This window comes from Rattus norvegicus, chromosome 13, assembly GCF_036323735.1.
Source record: "Rattus norvegicus strain BN/NHsdMcwi chromosome 13, GRCr8, whole genome shotgun sequence".
Lineage (NCBI taxonomy): Eukaryota > Metazoa > Chordata > Mammalia > Rodentia > Muridae > Rattus > Rattus norvegicus.
The window spans coordinates 101457110-101475897 of NC_086031.1; the positions used below are offsets into that span (position 1 = coordinate 101457110).

Below are 18788 nucleotides of genomic sequence, written 5' to 3' on the forward strand. Positions count from 1 at the left end.
TCTGACTCACAAATTTATTCATAACTGATTGTGACCAGTTCGACCACACTTGCCTGTTTTTGTTTTCTCTGAAATTGGAATAGGCCAGCCTTCCATTCTCTCTCCCACAGTATCTTGTGACCAGTGCAGCAAGGCTCTTCCCCTCTCCTAACCTACTCAGGCACTTGGGATATTTTGTAATATCCATCAGACTATTGAGTTTACTTTGCTCGAAAAGACATTTCAGTTCTTGTGGCAAAAGCAAGTAGAGTTGTTAGTTACAGGAAGTAGGTTTTGGGCTTTTTCTTCAGCCCAGCAGGTACTGAATACTCACAGGCTAGCAGGCTTGTCGTAATACAAACTCAGCCAACAGGTGGGCCATGAAGGCCGAGCTGCTGCAAGGACTCCACACGTCTGACACCTCAGGGAGACTTGGGTCTGTCAGGTCACTGCCATTAGCTGCCAAGACCGTGACCCACTGTTGCCACCGAGAGTCCTCTCCATACATTAGTGTCATCACATGGTCTAAGTCACCCTCGGATTCTCAGCCCTCACCCCTGCAAAGTCACTGTTATCAGCCATCTACTCCTTCAAGTTAGGGGACTGAGGCGGGCCAGCAACAGAAATGCGTCTTGTGTTTCTGTAGTTGCTGGCACCCCCACCTCGGTTTGGCCTTTCCAAATGAGTCACACACTTTAGTGGTGAGCAGGACTTACTAGGTTATTAGGTTATTAGGTTAGGTTATTAGGACTTCATCCCAAAGAGAAACAGCCCAGTTATCTTCAGTCTGTTTATGTTACTACTAAATTTCTAAGGGCCACATGTGATACACGGCTAAATTCTTAGCACATGGGAAATCTAGGCAGGAAAATCAGGAGTTCTAGGCCAGCCTCAACTACAGAGTGAATTTAAAGCCAGCTTCAGCTACAGGAAACTCTGTCTCAATTAAAAAAAAAAAATTTAAAAAAAAATTCAAGAAGTGTTAATTTCTTCTTCAACCATCAGTCTTTAGTAAATTTTGAGTGAAAAACAAAGGTAACAGAAGACAGGCTTTTTAGAAATGAACCGTTCTAATTCTTGTGAACTTACTCGGAAGCCAGAACCACAGAGTTGGGATGGACAAATGAACCCAGAAAAGAGGGGAAAGGAGAAGCAGTTTCTGACTGAGCAGCCAGCCGGGCTTCTGACATTGCACACTGGTCACCCAGTTCCTTACAGAATCACTGTGGATGGCCTGTGGTGCACGGGAAGGCGTGTTATTCCAAAGTGTTGAGGCACTTGGGAGCCCATGTTAAAGGCAGGAAGTCTAAAACGGGAAGCCACAGCACTCCGCCATAGCGTGTGCAGCTCTTGGCCACCGCCCTTACCGTGATGGCTGACACACTGGATCCTACACCAATAGGATCCAGTGCCGTCCTTCCTTTGAAAGCACATCCTATGCCACATGATCACAGGACAGTCCCTAGACTGAGAGATGCATTGCCAAGCACACTAGAAGCCAGTGCGTTCCGACTCTGGGGCCATTGTTTCTCCATGAGGCCCCTTAACAACCCAGTTAGAAACAAGCAGCAGGTTTTCCCTCCCCGACTCAGTGAGTAATTGTCCGCACCGCAGTGACAGATGTGCAATATAGCAGCTTCTTCAGGAAAAAATTAACAGTTTGTCCAGCATGTCAGCTCGCTCTTTTTAGTGCTTGGGAGGTCCTGGCCCCATTACGGATGATTTAGAAATTGAGGCAACCAAAGCCCAGCTGCCTGCGCTGAAAGCCTTCGTTAGTCTGCCTCATCTGCATTCCTGGACTTGCTCACATCCAGAAATTGGTGGAGCCCCTCTGGCCACAAGATGAGTATGGGCTGACAATGCCTTGATTTGTTGAGAGAGAATAAATGGATTTTCCAGAAGATGAGGAAATATCACCATTACTGGCCAATTTACAGCATTTTATCTGGTCTTCAAACTTGTCACTTTCGTTATTGTTGCATGGTAATTACAGAGTGAAACGGAAAGAAAACAAATCCTGGTTACATATTCAGATGGATTGCAAAATCATATAATCCCGATAAATACCCATTTATGATACACATGGATGAAAGGTTCATTTTAATTTTGAATGGCTAGCTCAGCCATGAAGAGGATATAGGATTAAATTCCAGAGAATCTGACTACATCAAACAAATAGTCTTTCTCTTCACTTCTTCTTCTATTCAGGGAGGTGCCATAAGGCATTTTCACAGACAAGATGGTCCTGACAACACAGGAGTACCCTGAGCATTGCATTCACACAATTCTTGGGGTGGATCTTGCTCTGGGGACCAGTGTCCTAAGGGCTTCTTGGGAAGTCAGAGACTTGAGTGAAGAACCATCTTGAAGAATGACACATTTTTTTTTTTACACCTCTCCAGACATCATCCACTCAGAAACTAGAAAGTCCATGCTGCTCTTTATATCCCCCTCATGAAACAGCTCGTCACCCTGTCCAGGCCAGTCAGCACACAGGACAGTGACCTGTGAGGTAGAGGGAGCCTGCTGATACGTAGAACCAGGAGGCAGAGGAGTGAGGGTAGGCAGCACCCCAGGGACACTATTTAGAGTATCAGCTATGTAAAGATCCCTTGCTTAAGAGAGACACCTCAAAGGCATCCATCCCCTCTTGTCAGTTGACCTTATAGAGATACCTGCTGGGTCCCAGCACAGTATGGTGAAGAGAGGAAGGAGACTCCCTCACCTCCCATAGCCAAAGAGAAGCACGGGTGAGGTCTGCTCCATCACTCGGGCTCACTGAGTCACAGAGACTCTCCCCACAGTAGGGGAGCACATGGGTATTTAATGTACATGAACTGTTACTGCCATGTATCCACACTGTGGGACATGTCCAGATTGCTAAGTAGCAAAGGAGTGTGGTCCTCATTTCATTGAGTTTCAGACAGACACCATCACGGTTAAGATGTGTCTTCATTTTATGGAGAAGCAGGAAGAGAAGTTTCCCTCTGTGGCCCATGACAACAGGCTGCCCAGCTCTAATGAGACAGTGATGAAAAGGTGTGTAAATTATCACCTGTGAAACAAAAGACACTTTTTAAAAATAAGAAAGTCAGGGAAGATTGCATGCTTAGGTGGGACTGGAGCCACTCCTTAGGGAGTGACAGGTTTCCTCACGGCCACTACGATATGTTCTGACATGATGCAGAAGACACAGGCCATACGATTCTTCCCGGTGACCTCTATGTGTGTCCCTGACGCTGTGCGGGTGTGGTCTAATCTTCCAGTCCTTTGCTGAGTGCTGGGATGACAGTAACTACCTTAGAAGGGTCTAGGGACTGACTGAAGCCGCACATCTAGCACAAGGAGGCCCTTGCACCTAGGTACCTCTTGCGGTTCAAGAAGTGGGGAACCCTTTGTGTACTCCTGCCTGAAGGGTTGAGTGAGGTGTTAACTCTTTTTTTTTTTTTTTTTTTTTTTTTACTTTCCAGCCAACAGATACATTTAGTAAGTTCTCTAATTTCCTAGCCACAGGAGTACATGCCTTCAGCAGTAAGTGTCTATGACTCTGGATGAGATTAGGTTTTTAAAAATACATTCAGGGCTGGAGCTTGCAGTCTTGTAGGGCACCCAAACTTGATTCCCAGCACCCATGTCGGGCAGCTCACAAAGGCCCATGGCTCCAGCTCCAGGGCATCTGACTCCCTCTTGTGGCCTCTGGTAGCATCCCAACATGGGTGCACATACATACACACAGACGCACATGCACACGCATAAATATAAACAAACCTCTAAAGAGTGCATCCAATTGAAAATAATGTGAACAGGAAAAACAGCATTCAGTCGTCAGCAGTCAAGGAAAACTTGTTACTGGGCATCTGCAGCTCGTGTGGGGATCCCGACCGTGCCTGCCTTGGTTCTGACCCTTGGTGGCTCCCCTGGCCTCCGCTGTGTTTTCATAGACCCTGGAGTGTGAAGTACAAAGCCCGTGCCAGACCTGGAAGGGAATACATTCAGCTCAGGACTCAGAAAACCTACGGTTTCTGGTATTTTCTCAGCCTGAAATTGTGTCTGTTCACAATCTTTTAAAGAACATCTTCTCTTAACAGTGCCTACCAGACTGCAGCGTGTAAGAACTGCCAGGAGAGCACTTAAAAATACGATATTTTCAACCTCACAAGTGAGGCACCCGAGAATAAGGGCGCAACTGAGCCTCCCGTGGAAGAATCAGATGTCGGGTCAGCAAACTTCTGGCCACGTCCAGCTGTGGGCTCCTCTAGTGGGGCCCTGGGTCTTCCGCCCTGCGCATTTAACGAGGACTCGCTCCGCTTTACCCCACCTCCATCTTCCTGCTAAAGGATTAAAGCCAAGAGATCTCAGCCAGTCTTAGTGTGACTGGTGTCTTGAACAGAGGCGCCATTGTGAAGGAAAGAAGGGGAAGGGGCGGGTAACGGGGGTCGAAGAGATGAGTGAGGCGCGGAGAAAATACCGGAAGAAGCAAGGCAGGTTCCATGTGGCTGCAGAACCTTCAAAGCCTGAGGGGTAGCATCACGCCATCGCTGGGAAGGCAAGACGTTTTCTGTTGAAAGCACAGCCTCTCTGCCATTGGACCCACTTTTTACAAATCTGACAGAACACTTACTCTAAGCATCTTGTGAGTAAACACGTAAGCCAGAGGGTGAGTCCTTCACATCCTACCAAGATCTGTCACGAAAAAGCAGAGTCCCCTCAGAAAGCAATCTCTTGACTGCTTATTTACAGATCATTAGATGCTTAACTGGGGGCGGGGTATAAAAGCCGATGTACCTAGGCCAGTATTTATTAAATATCCATCATAGATCCAGATAAAACAAATTCGAAGTCATAATAACAGTCAATTGTCCCATTTTTAGTTTTTATGTGAGCAGACAAGAAGGTAAAATAGGCTCTCTGGGTTACTACAGGACTCCTGAGCAGTCTACCATGGTTGTAATTCTCTCCTCAAGACTTAGGCTTGGTCCCACAAGGCACCCCTTTATCTTATAATAAATGTCCCTTTTTTTGCATAGGCTAAATTAAGAGAGGCTTCCTGTTACATTCATATAATACTAATTCTCGGCTGGATGTTGGATAGTATTTAAATGCATTATAAAACACTGAAAAGTACCACTACACTTGACCTATTAGACTCCTCTGATTGTTCAGTCAGCTAAGAATGTATAGTTTTAAATGCACGGCTATACCTTCTAATGCTTTAATAAAGTTCTATCTTGTGGCAAAGGAGCACGTTAAAAGACTCAGACTCATATTTCCTTTTTATTTATTTTAAATCAAGCCTAACTCTTTCAAATATGAACCCCGCCATTCCTCTCTACAGGGATAAGCCCATTATCTCTAAGTAAGACTGGAAAATTGGAAAGTAATCAGAAAGTATTGTACTTTTTTAAATAGTTAATGGATGTATGATATGTGGTATTTTTCACTGAACCATTTTATAGTTTCTACAGAGTAAAGTGGAGCAGAGCAAAGTTGTTTAAAAAAAAAATGATTTGAACCCATGCCCTTCTGTCTTCCCCGCTTGTCTTGTGACTTCTCGTTGATCACAGTCAAGCAAGTAAACCCAGGGTTGTTTGCTGGAGGAGGATAGTGATGGCTGCTATTTGATCCCCTTATCAACAGCTCCCAGTTCACGTGCCTACCTCTCCACCTGTTCCTGCCCGGTCACTAGGAGGCCCAGGCTTCCTACAGAAGAAGGCAGCCAAAGAGCTGAGGCCAGACAGGCAGGGTAGGTCAAGTTACAGAGAAGCAGGGGTTGGAGACCTGAGAAGCAGAGAGGCCAGGGGTTGGAAGACCTGAGTTCAAATATGGCCCATCCTGCACTAGTTCAGGAAACTCACCTGACTTAGGGTGTCAGAGTCAAGATTTACAAATGAGGAAGCTCGACGGGACATAGAATTGACAATGGCGTGCCGTGTCTGCCCTGGGGATTGCGTGGACTGTTTTCCAGTGAACCTCACAGAAGAGCATCACCACCTCTCTTCGGTCCTACCTGTTTATAAAGACTAGATGTGCTTCCTTAATGCAATATAATTAGAGAAAGTCTCGTTCTTAAATGACCAAATTATGTACCACTTAAAGACAAAATACTATCTTGTTTACGGGCAACATGCTAGCAAATAAAATTAAACTGAAGAAAAGCTTGTTAAATAAAATAATATTCTAAGTCTGTCTATATATAGTATGATATCAAAGGTTTTTAAACTTTTTTGGACTAGTCTACCCTGTAACTTCTGTCTAACATTCCGTTTAAAATATAGAATTCTGCACAAGCATTCGATCCCAGCTTGTTTATAGTTAAAATAAATTCCGAATTGATAGGGTCTGACAGTAGCCCCTAACATACACACCTCGTGACATGCCAGTCACATGGTCACAGAGTCATAATAATACTAACTGAGCAGAATGGTCTTAGCCAGGAGCCCAAGCAGGTTTCCCAGAACAATGAAGAAAGGTTGGCTCTTGTTTAAGGAGCTGGGGTCTGGACCACGCCCTTCACTCTATATACAATTTGAAGACTTGGAACAAAATGGGATGAAAGGCTAAGGAGACTAACAAGATACCAGAATGAATAATGCAGTTTTCGGCACGGTGGCTACATGGGAGGGCTCAGTAACCCCCAGAAAAATGCAGGCAGGAACTCTAGGGAGGGGTTTCTTTCAAAGCAGTCCTTATCTAGAGCACAAAATGTCTATTTTAATTAAACACAAACACAGCAGTGGAGGCTGGTTTTGGGGATGAAATGAGAAAGTCATCTCTTTGGTGGACAGCGTTGACACAATCGAAGGAAGACGTAACAGGAAATCGTAGCCTGCCTCAGTCTATAGCGAGGTGATCAGATACAGCATCCCAGCCGGGCTCTGGGCAGAAAGATCCTAACCTACCTAGAATTCTCCTGTCTTTCTCCATGTCCCAGTCAACGTTGCAATAGATAAGTTTATTGGTGTGTCCCATAGTCGGCATGGTTAAGACAAGATGTAGCTGTGGCCCTTCTCGGGTCCAAGGTGGGAGTGGAGTTGTCGAGACAGTCTCAACTCTGCACCCAGGCTGCCTTGGAGCAAGAGATTATCCTGCCTCAGTCCTCAGCCCTCTGACTGCTGGAATTACACATGTGTACCATCATACGTGGCTTTGGAGCCATTCTTTAATAAAAACTTCTGCATCTGTGAAAATAAAGCATCTCGCAGGTCGTTAGGCTAGGTAAACGGCTCATTGCAGAACAAACCGAGATCAATTACAGTCGTGGTCTGTCAATGCAGAATGTGCCCTCTCCCTGTCCTCTAGTTAAATGCCACTTGCTAGGTATTTATGGAGCATACGCCATATGGCCACTGTGAGTACTGTATGAATTTCATACAGTACTCACTGCCCATAAGAGACTTAAAATCTTTTTTAGAACATAAATTCAGCAATGAAATTCAAAACAGTTCATAAGCAGACTGGCCCCAGCGTTGGCCAATGGGCAGAAAAAAAAAAAAGAAGGAAAGAAACAATCTTATCAAAACAGATGCACTGCAAAGAATCATGCTGTGAATACAAGATCTGCTCACACTGGACTTTCAAAGCACAAAAGAGTTGGGAACATGTGTGATCCTGTATAGGCCCTGGGTCACAATGAGAGAGTGTCATCAAGGTGCCCAAGCACCCAGATCTGCCCAATGATGCCTCGGGGTTCTCCAGGCTCTCTTACTTCTCTCAATGACTCCTCGCCTGTTTGCGTTTTTTGTCATGTCCTCTGCCTGTATCCGTGCTCTCACTGACCTCAAGAAGATTGCCCAGCGACCTGTGTCTATCTGGAGTCCAGCAAACTGCCAATGCTTTCACTTTAAGATAACTTTTTCCTGTCTTTTTTATGTGTTTATGTATGAGTGCACACACATGTGCACATGCATGCGGAAGTCAGAGGTCTGTATCAGATATCTTCCTTCACTGCTCTCTACTTCTTGAGACAGAGTCTCTTCGCCAAGCCCAGAGCCCCTCAGCAGTTAAATTGACTGGCCACTGGCCCTAGGATGTCCCATCCCCAGCACTGCCACCAACCGCTTTTTACATGGATCCTGGGAATCTAAACTCCGTTTCTCATGCCTGCACATCAGGCCTTTAACTGGCAGAGCCATCTCCCTAGCTCTAGTATAGTTTGTATTTTTTATGTATATTTATTTTTACATAATTACCTTTCTAAGCAGTCACTACAAGACTGAAAATAACATTCTCACTTTCCTTGACAGGTGGATTAATTTTCAATTGCTTCTCTATCTGTGATAGATGATAGATATAGGTGACAGATAGATACGTAGATAGGTGATAGATAGACAGACAGACGGTTTAATCTCCTAATGTAGATTCTAGCTCCTCAGCCCCAGTACATATATTCACTTTAAATTATATAGTATCTAAGAGTTAGTCCATAATTGAAATTTAGCTCTGGCTAAATTAGTGAGGACAACAAGAGAGTCCGCAGACACAAACTGTGTACAGAGAAGGGTGTTTAAAACTTCAAACTTTAGAGTAAGTCAGCAGAAGCATGGTTTCCACACCTCATATGAGAAGGGCTGTTTATCTCATTTTATTTCAGGCAAACACACCAGTTCTCTCTCACAGCCTTACACCCCCACGCCCCCACCTGCACTTCTTAACTAAGAGGAAAGTTCGCAAGGACCTGTAAACAAAACATCTGGCAGAGGAGACAAGCCAAAATAACTCCCATGTTCCTGGGCACACTGTCTCTTAGTGAAGTTGTCAGGCATCTGCATTTTACCAGTGCTGAACCTGCTTTCAACTGCGCTCTGATGTAGAAATAAAGGCTTGACTGGGAGGTGTCCGTAAAATCATTCTGCAGGAAGATAAATCCCAATTCCAACACGGCAGGGGGAGGAAGCCCATTAGCCCCGGCTGCTGGGTGGACCTCTTGGTTAACACAGCCCTCACAGGCTATCAACATGGCTGGGCAAGAAGGTCACAGGCAGCGTGAATGGGCCCAGCAGAGACAACCAGTCTCTGCTTGATGCTACTTGCTGCCTGCAGAGGAATCCTTCATCTGGGGCCCTGTGTGAATGAATGGTCTCTAAGCATGCAAAGTGGTTTTTGAAATCTGAATAAGAAGAGCTCAGCTGTCATCTACAAAATTGGGGTTTGTGGAGTAGAAATTATAAAGGGATCCGGTTTTTCACTCTGTTTTATTGGCAAGCATCTTTTAGAGAGACCGACTCTTCCGTAATAAACCGTCATGGGACACAATTGTTTTGGAATACGGCCTCCGTGTTTGATTGCAGGGTCCGCAGGCTTCAGACCGTAGGAATGCAACGCTTAAGCTTCTTCACTTATTGCCTGCTGCTGCAGAAATACAGGATTGGGCGATTTAGCCTAAAGCCTTCGTCTCTCCCGCTCTAGGAGGTACAGAGGAGACGTAACTTTCTACAGGCACCAAGGCAAGAGGAGGCCCCCTAAAGCTGAAATCAGAGCCAAGGTGTGGGCTTGCCTCATGCATAATCCACTCACAAAACACAGCCTGGTGGACCCCTTACGGACGCTGAACTCTGGACTCCCCACCACTGAAATAAAATAATATAAAAAAGGTCAAATCCTCATAAATGCTGAAAGGGAGCAGCTGGTAGCCAGAAAACCCTCTATAATAGGACCAGACATAAAACCAAAGCCGGGCACAAAAAGACTTCTCTGTAAGGGGAGAATTGATGTCAAGAAGGATGCCTGGTCACATTTGTCTGCAACAGAACCAGAGGGAATCAAGAAATTCAAAACTCAGAAGCCATCCAGAGACGCATCCCCCGATATCTTTAAAATGCCGATGACAGCATGTGACAGCAGGACTCACTGTCCCCAATTTATCCCCAAGTAGGACAATTCCCAGGTAACAACAATGGTTGAGACTGTAGTATTTGTTAAGGGACAGCTGTACTGAAACTCTGACAACCGAGGCCTCACTAAATCCTACTGGGTAGAAATTTGCTATAGGCTACCTGCTCCAGAACCTCCCCAAATGTCTGTCAAGGCCGAGGGGGTTTATAGACTACCGATTGGCTGTGTTCACAAGCAATCGAACTGTTGACTGATGGGCGTTGGGGTTCTAGTACCTGGCGAGCTGCATCCAGAAGCGAGGCTGCCTTGTAATCCCTATCAGTATTAGAGCATTTCAAGAGAGATCCTTTAACTTTGCTTGCCCTCGGGTATGTGCAACCTGCCCAGGGAAGCTAAGACTTGGGTTCAGGGGAGCAGCATTGCAGGCCTAGTTCCAGGCCTGGAGGAAGGGCGGCTGTTTGAGTCCCAGGTTATAGTTCATCATGGATACTAGTCATGGCAAGAACCCCAAACAGCTAGTCAACATCCACTTTCAGGAACAGAGGGGCCTGAAATCACGGATGCTCACTTGTGCTCAGCTCACTCCACACTTACACAGGCCAGGACCCGGCCCACAAAACAGGACAGTGTGCATTCAGGGTGGGCCTTCCTACCTCAACTAAAATGCCTTTTACAGACATGGCCACAGTCCAAGTAGACAATTCATAAGACTCCATTGGTAATCCTATGTTGTGTCAAGTCGAAACCATCATGAAACTACCACAATGACACAGGAAAAACAACAGATTCTAACACCTAGCTGTGGTCCACCAGACCCACTTGTTTGGGGCAGCCATGGGGCAGCAGCACTTTGAATGACCCACGGTAAAATTTAATTACCGATGTAACCGTATGAGGAAGGTAAGACCTTCAAGAGATGGTTACCTTGTGGTGGCTCCCTCCTCAGGAGTGGAGTAATGATGGTATCACAAGACCTGGTTATAAACTGGCTCTGCCTTTTCTGACATGGCCTGGCCCCCTCCCTTTTGCTGATAACGCCTTCCACTGTGCTGACAGAGCAAGTCTCTTGCCAGTTAAAGCATGGGCTCCAGAGCTCCAGAACTGTAAGAGATATTTTTTTTTTATTATAAGCTTCTCAGCCCCTAGAATTGTGTGACAACTGAAATTAGGCAAGAGATTTAGGCATCTGAAAATTCCTCCCCCCGCTGCCACACACACACACGCACACACACCCAGTTACACCTTTATTACTTTCCCATGTGTTTATATAAAGACAAAATAAATTTACATTATACAAAATCATATTGAATATTGAATTGTTACATAAATCTGTACAAAAATGTTTGCCCAAGACATTTATTGAAAGCTTTAAGGTGCCAGATATGGGGTGGATGTCCAGAATTCCAGGGATCAAGAGGGTGAGGGAGGAGGGTTGCATATTCTGCTATGCCTGGGTTACATAACCTAACCCTGCCAGGAAACTAAGAGAAACGTGAATCGGTCACTAAACAAAACAAACTAAAGCCTTAGAGGCAGGGCTGTAGCTCACTGCAGAGGGCTTCCCCAAGCGTGTGTGACGTCTGGAGGAGATCAAGCTCCAAAATTACATGTAGAAGTAAATGAAGAAATGAACAAACAAACTTCATGTTTTTAAAGGTGTAAAATAGCATAAAAATCATGTGTTCTGTTGGGACTTAAAGACAAGCCTTTGGCACATAGATACGGCCATGAAGACAGAAGAAACAGGGGGAACGAAGATGGAAAAAAAGCATATATGGTGTCTCAGTTAGGGTTTCATTGCTGTGAAGGGACACCCTGACCAAGGTAGCTCTCATAAAGGGAAGCATTCATCTGGGGCTGGCTTACAGTTTCAGAGGTTCAGTCCATTATCATCATGGTAGGAAGCATGACAGTGTATAGACAGACGTGCTTCTAGAGAAGGAGCAGAGAATTCGACCTTTTGATCCAAAGGCACTCAGGAGGAGACTGTCTTCTGAAGGCAGTCAAGCCAATGGGCAGAGCCTGAGCATGAGAAACCTCAAAGCCCCCCTCCACAGAGGCACACTTCCTCCAACAAGGCCATGCTTCCTAATAGCGCCACTTCCTATGGGCCAAGTATTCAAATGCATGAGTCTATGGTGGCCATACCTATTGAAACCACTAAATATGATGTCCCAGTTAGTCTTGACTACTTGACAAAGCCTAGAGTCGCCTTAGAGAAAAGCCTTGATGGAGAGATTCCCTGGATCAGCTTGGCCTGTGGCTTGGTATGTGCGTCATGGTCTTCATTGTTAATGTGGGAGGGGCCAGCCCACTGTGAGCAGCACCATTCTCTAGGCAGGTGATCCCAAGTGAACCAGCTAAGCATCCGTCTATGCAGGTCAGCGAGCCATGCTAATCTGTGGCTTCTGCTTCAGGTTTCTTCCTTGATCCCTTCATTGATGGACTGTGACCTCTAAGTGTGAGCCAAGTGAATCCTTTCTTGTCCCCCAGCTGCCTGTGGTCAGGGTATTTATTATGGCAGGAGAACCTGAAATGTGCAAGGCTTATTTAAGACCTGGAAAGCAGTCTCACTTGCCTAGGGCTTGGGATGAATAGCATTTAAGTAAACTGTTGGTCTTCATGTTCATGTTTTTTTTTAATTTTCTCAGTACATTTATTTATTTCATCTGTGAACATCTATTTCTTTGTGTCTCTCTGTGTGTTTCTCTCTGTTTCTGTCTCTCTGTGTGTGTGTGTGTGTCTGTGTCTGTGTCTATATCTATCTCTCTGTCTCTGTCTCCCCCTCCTCTCCCTCACTCTGTCTCTGTCTGTCTGTCTCTGTGTGTCTCAGTTTCTCTCTCTCTCTCTCTCTCTCTCTCTCTCTCTCTTTCTGTGTGTGTGTGTGTGTGTGTGTGTGTGTGTGTGTGTGTGTGTGTGTACAAGTGTATATGTGCATGCTTACATGAGTATGCCACAGTGTGTGGTCAGAAGACAGTTTTCAGAGTCTCTTTTTCTCTTGCTACCACATGAGTCCCAGAGATCAAATACAAGTTGCCATGCTTGGCAGAAAGCCCTTTCATCTGCTGATTCCCTCTTACTGGCCCCACACTCTCATCTTTAGTGGCAAACTTTTCCATCCTTTTATTTCAAACGTTAGTTAAAGCAATATCATTATCGACAATGTGTCTGCCGCATGACATCTAGCTGGGTAAATATTTATAGCACAGCCTACATGCTAGCATTATTACACGGTAGTCTCTGCTAGAGTATGTTAATAGCAACCTCAAAAAAATTCAGCATACTTTTCTAATATTTTTTTCTATTCTTGGCTATAATGGCTGATTTTTAATGTTAATGTTTCCATTGTCTTAATATTCTTGCTTGTCTCATTTATATTCTGAGATTAATGATACTTCCAACACATTTGATTTATCATTTAGAGAAAGCACTTGCTCAGAAAGTCAGTGCCTGATATTAGATGGTGATTGCCTGCGATGAATTTCTTCTCAACATCTGCAAAGATGATTTGGCTTTCTTCCCCCACTTAACTCTAAATGAGAGTTCTCAAAGAGACTTCAATAGAATTATTATTGGTTTTCAAAATATCTTTTCAAAAGTTAGGGTGTTTAAAACAAGTCGCATTTCCAGTGCCTGTTTTCCTAAGCTATCAAAGATGGATGGCAGACAACCTCTCTCAAATTCTGGCTGATACTGCACTAATAAAGTACTTGGCTTTTCTATGTTTTGAGTGGGAAATGCTCCAGTCTCCAGCATGTGACAATGTCTTGAGAGGTTTAGGAACCTGTAGGAGGTGCAACCTATCTGAAGAGGCTGGTCTCTGGAGCCCAGCCCTGAAGATTATACCCACGTCTAGTTCTGACATGAGTTCTCTGCTCCCTCGTCCAACAACAGTGAGGAGTCACGGGTACAACCCTGTAAGCCCTAGCCATGCCTTCTCTCTGCGGCAGACAGTAGCCATTTAAGTAATTCATGTACCAGGGAGCATGGTGGAGGTTAGAAGACAACTTTCAGGAGTTGGTTCTCTCCTTATACCAAATGGTTCCACAGATGCAACTCCTAACACCAGACACGGTGGCAGGAACCTCTCCCTACTGAGTCATCTTTCTAGTCCTTAAAGTCATTTTTAAATGAACACTTTGGTTTGTTGAACCTTCCCTTGACTGGAGTTACGTTACATGACCGATGCTATGTAATAAATAACTCCAATATATTTTAAGTGTAGCTACTGCAACTAATCCCTAAAAGTTGGTTAGGCCCTCCCAACATCAAGGTTATACAAAAGAAGATACTCGTAAGTCAGAATGACATTTCAAAAGAAAATGTGGTATAGACAAAAACTTGTTATCTCATTTAGCCTTTAGAAGAGACACAATTTTGACCTGAAAGTATTTATGATGATCACTCTCTTATTTTATTTGAAGCTGGCAAGATATTCTTTAAAGTCTCTGTTCATCATAATGCACTGGTCACTCTAGAAGAAACGTGGAAAAGGGGAAAATGTAAAACGGGTAAAGTTATGCACTGTTTCAACTCCCTTTGCCAACTGGGCCAGATTTGGAATTCTCTTCGGAGGGAGTCTCAATTGGAGTCTGCACAGACCAGGTGGATCTGTGGGTGTGGGTGTGTCTGTGTGGAATCACCATGATTGCATTAGATGAAGTGGGTAGGTCTGCCCACTATGGGTGGCACCATTCCCTAAGAGGGATCCTCGGCGGTATAAGAAAAGAGAGAACAAGCTGAGCACTAGCGTTCGCTGCTCTATTCTGACTGTGGATGTGATGTGACCAGCTGCTGCAAGCTCCTGCTGCCTGGACTCACCACAGATGACCTCATTCCATGGCAGGAACATGAGCAGGAGATGTTACAGGGTTTGTGACCCCTCAGAAAAGACTACAGACGCAACCCAAACATAATGAGAAGATTTATTGATTAGCTGCTAGCAGGAAGAACAATTTTTGAGTCAAATTTGAGATTACCATAACTGAGAGGTATGGGGAAGGACTTTCAAAGAGGAAAACCACACGAAGACGTTCCGTATTTATGCAGGCAAGTAAACACTGTTCTGTTGTGCCAAGTTCAGCGATTAAAGCAACTCAAAACAGTCAGTGGGTATCTGTGTACGAGTTATAATATCCCCTACAAAAGCAGTTAATCATATAACAAGTAGATAGTCATAGCTGCACACTTTGGGAAGGATCACTGGGTCAGGGGTTACTAGGAGCTTATATTCCAGGGACTGTAGTCAGAGACAAATGCTTAGTAGGTACCAAGATGGATGTCTAGCATAAAAATGGGATTCCTTTAGCTGTAGCAGAGGTAAGTAATTATGGGACCAAAGAGAGTCCTTTGCCAGAGTGAGACTGAGTGGGCCAGACTTGGGCTTTCCTGACAACACTCCCAAGAGATGTCAACAACACCCTACCAGATGCAGATCCTTCTGAGGACCTAGCTGACTCAAGGACCTTCTGCCAGACACATCTTTCTTTCTATAGTCCAAATACTGCCACCCCTGCAGAACGAAGGTCAACTGGTTGGACACCTGGGGAAGAAACCATCACATATGTAAAAAAGTTAATTAAATTTGACACAAACCATAAGCCAGAGGATGGAAGGACTCATCTACCTCCCTATGAAAGAGCACCGTGGCTGGATCTTAAAGAATGAATGGTGTGGTGGCTTAAAAGTGATGTTTTGGGGAATGTTGATGAGTAAACTGGTGGTGGTTTCATCAATATGACTAGATTCGAACCTAGGAGGCAGTTCTGGAACTAAGGAAGAAAAATCTACCCTGGCTGTGAGTAGTTCCATCCCATATGCAGACATCCCAGGCGGAATAAAACAGGGGCAGGGGGGATGAAATCTGGCTTGGTGTCAGGATTCCTTTCTATTCTGATCTGCCCAGATGTGAACAGGCAGCCGCACACTCCTGATGCCATGGTGAAGAGCTCTTCCTGCCGCTGTATCTATCTATGGTCCAAGCCAACCACACCCTCTGCAGATTGCATGTTGTCCTAGGTACTAGGATCCGCAAGGAGAAAAGTAACAATGACCTTAGGTAGTAGAGCTGTGATTCAGCGATGTCCCTTGCCTGATTCTGATTCCCCAACTCTGTTTACTTGGCCACACCATAAAAATCACATTTTGCTTTAGAATACAATCTTATGGTCAGAGGATGAACCAAAGGGAGAAACGCCCATTTCAGAGAAGGTTCTGTCGGTCTCACTTAAAAGCTGGAGGTAATGGTGTCAGGTAAGTGTCCGATCTACGCTTCAAAACAGTTGCCACTGCTCAGTTTCTGACATAAGCTAGAGATATGCTAAATTAAGAATGGGGACCCCAGGCAGCTAGATGGTCCAGGGAGTAAGGTATTTAGAAGTTTGAATGAGAAGTCCCTTGTAGGCTCAGGTATTTCAATACTTGGTCCACACTGGGGTGAAATGTTTGGGTAGGTTTAGGAGTTGGGAGCTTGCTAGATGGAGTATGTGCCCGGGAATGGTCTGTAAGGTTTTAAAGGCCATGCACCATCCTCTCTGCTTCTTGCTTATGCATCTAGATGTGTAAGCACCGGCAACCATGCTTGCCTTCTTCAACACTTCCCAGTTGTGTTGGTATTGGAGTCCTAGCTCTCTGGGACTGTGAGCCTAAATAAACTCTTCTATTCGTTGGCTTGATAATGTCTTTTTATTTGCTGGTTTGTTGTTTGTTTTTATCATAGCAGTAGATAAAGTAATTAATGCAAGATGTTTACAACCGAGTCTGATAACCTGACTTCCATTATGGGGACTCACATGGTGGAAAGAGAAAACTAACTATTGCAGGGTTGTCCTGTGCCCTCTACCACCTTACTGTCACACACACACACACACACACACACACACACACACACACACACACACAGTAATTTTAAAACTTTTAAAAGAACACGGAGCTAAATCAAGAAGTAATTATGGGGAATGGCGGAAGAGGCTCTGGAGGTATATGAAGTGTGTGAAGGGACAGAAAGGTGGAAAAACAACTGGGTTTTGTAAACTGGGCCTCTGGGTGACAGCAATGCCAACTGGGACAGGGTCAGTATGAGAAGACAAGCCATTTTAGGCATGTTGAAATGAAGGTGCCCTTGGGACATCCAAATGAGAACACAGGTTTAAAGGGCATTTTCAAATGTTTGGACGTAAATATTTTTTTAAAGTATCTCATGCCATCTTGTGCCCTCCCTTGCCACTGTAGGGTTTGTAAGACTTAAATTGGCAGCACTCTCTGAACAAACCAGGGTGTGTGTATCACATATTTAAGGTCCAAAGACACGGCCAGGTACTAGGATTCTATGTCGCGCAGTATACACATGGTTTCTTGCCTCTAACACAAATGCTAGACTAAGCACAAGTTCTGCCCTGGGGACCCATTAAAACGGACATGAGGGAATATTTATGGAAGTAAAATGAAACCAAAACAGAAGACCATGAGTGTCAATCATTAGGCCTTCAGGTGGCCTAGAGAGTGGCAGAGGACCCTGCAGCCTAAGCACCTGGGAGAAGATGGTTTCCTCAAGAACCACCAACAAATCCCATGTCAGGATACATATGCACATGGATATACACATGCCCATACACCCTGTACCTGATGCCACAATACTTCCATAAAAGAGTCAAGACAGAGAGAACTCACCGAGGTCAATGTTCATATGCATCTGGGAGAAGGAGCTTTTGCACATACAGCGGGTACCCAACCATAGTCTCTTGGGAGGTAATATGGTGGATTTAGACTTTCAAGAAGGCATGCTCATTTGAATCAACAGATTTTAGACCTAGGACATCAAAACAATCCACTATTAATGTTAATATAAGCACTGAGATATGGTGAAATACTATAAAAGCATGAACTGGGAAAGCTTAAATATGCATCACTTGAAGAAGATCGTGTTTCAGATGTACCATTTATTAACGACTGCCTGTAAGGTCTTAACTGGATTCAGATATTCGAGTTTCCTAAGGTGCACCATATTTGTGGAGGGAAGAAGGTAGGAGTCACATAAGATGGCTGTCCAATCTGAAACTCACTCTTACTTGTTGAAGAGATTCCTGAAACCCGTCCCTATGTTTCAGCAAATGGAGGGGCAGGAGGAGGCTCTTGACCCCAGTCTCCTCTGCAGGACAGAGCTGGAGTGAGGGTGGTCTATGAGATCACTGGGTCATCTTCTCAGAAAAAGAACTGAAGTTTGTAACTTAGGATTCACTTTGACTTTCATGCAGCACTTAGGAGGCAGAGGCAGGCGGATCTCTGTGAGTTCAAGGCCAGCCTGGTGTACAGAGTGAGTTCCAGGACAGCTGTGACTACAAAGAGAAATCTTGTCTTGAAAAACAAACAAATAAACAAAAAATGAAATAGCAAAAAAAAAAAACTTTGAAAATAAAATTCCTTTCATATTTTTATTATTTCATTTATTTACATTTCAAATGTTATCCCCCTTCCTTGTTCCCCCATCTCATCCACCCTCCCCTTTGCCTCTAAGAGGGTGCTCCCCCATCTGCCCATCCACTCCTACCTCACCACTTTAGCATCCCCCTTCTCTGGGGCATCAAGCCTTCACCGGACCAAGCACATCCTCTCCCACTGAGGCCAGACAAGGCAGTCCTCAGCTACGCGCGCGCATGCGCGCGCACGCGCGCGCGCGTGTGTGTGTGTGTGTGTGTGTGTGTGTGTGTGTGAGGGGAAGGACCAGCCCATGTGTGGTCTTTGGTTGGTTTGGCTTAGTCTCTGGGAGCTCTGAGGGGTCAGTTAGTTGATACTGTTATTTTGCCTGTGGGGTTGCAATCCCCTTCAGCTCCTTCAGTCCTTCCCCTAACTCTTCCATAAATTTCCTGAACAGATAACCAATGGCTTAGACTCTAAAATCAACAATTGACAAATGAGATCTCATGAAACTGAAAAGCTGCTATAAGGCAAAGGTCACTGTCATTAGGACAAAACAGCCAACG

General features: G+C 44.8%; 1 long non-coding RNA gene across 2 annotated transcripts in view; it reads right to left on the bottom strand.

Annotated features, from left to right (window-relative positions):
- Positions 1-2740: 2740 nt before the first annotated feature.
- The window catches only part of LOC102553391 (uncharacterized), a 25985-nt gene continuing 9937 nt past the window's right edge, over positions 2741-18788 (bottom strand). For both annotated transcript variants that reach the window (XR_359192.4, XR_005492730.1), the window contains 2 exons: positions 17479-17617; positions 2741-3955 (listed from right to left, as the gene is read on the bottom strand). This is a non-coding gene — a long non-coding RNA (uncharacterized LOC102553391). The remainder of the gene's footprint in view (positions 3956-17478; positions 17618-18788) is intronic.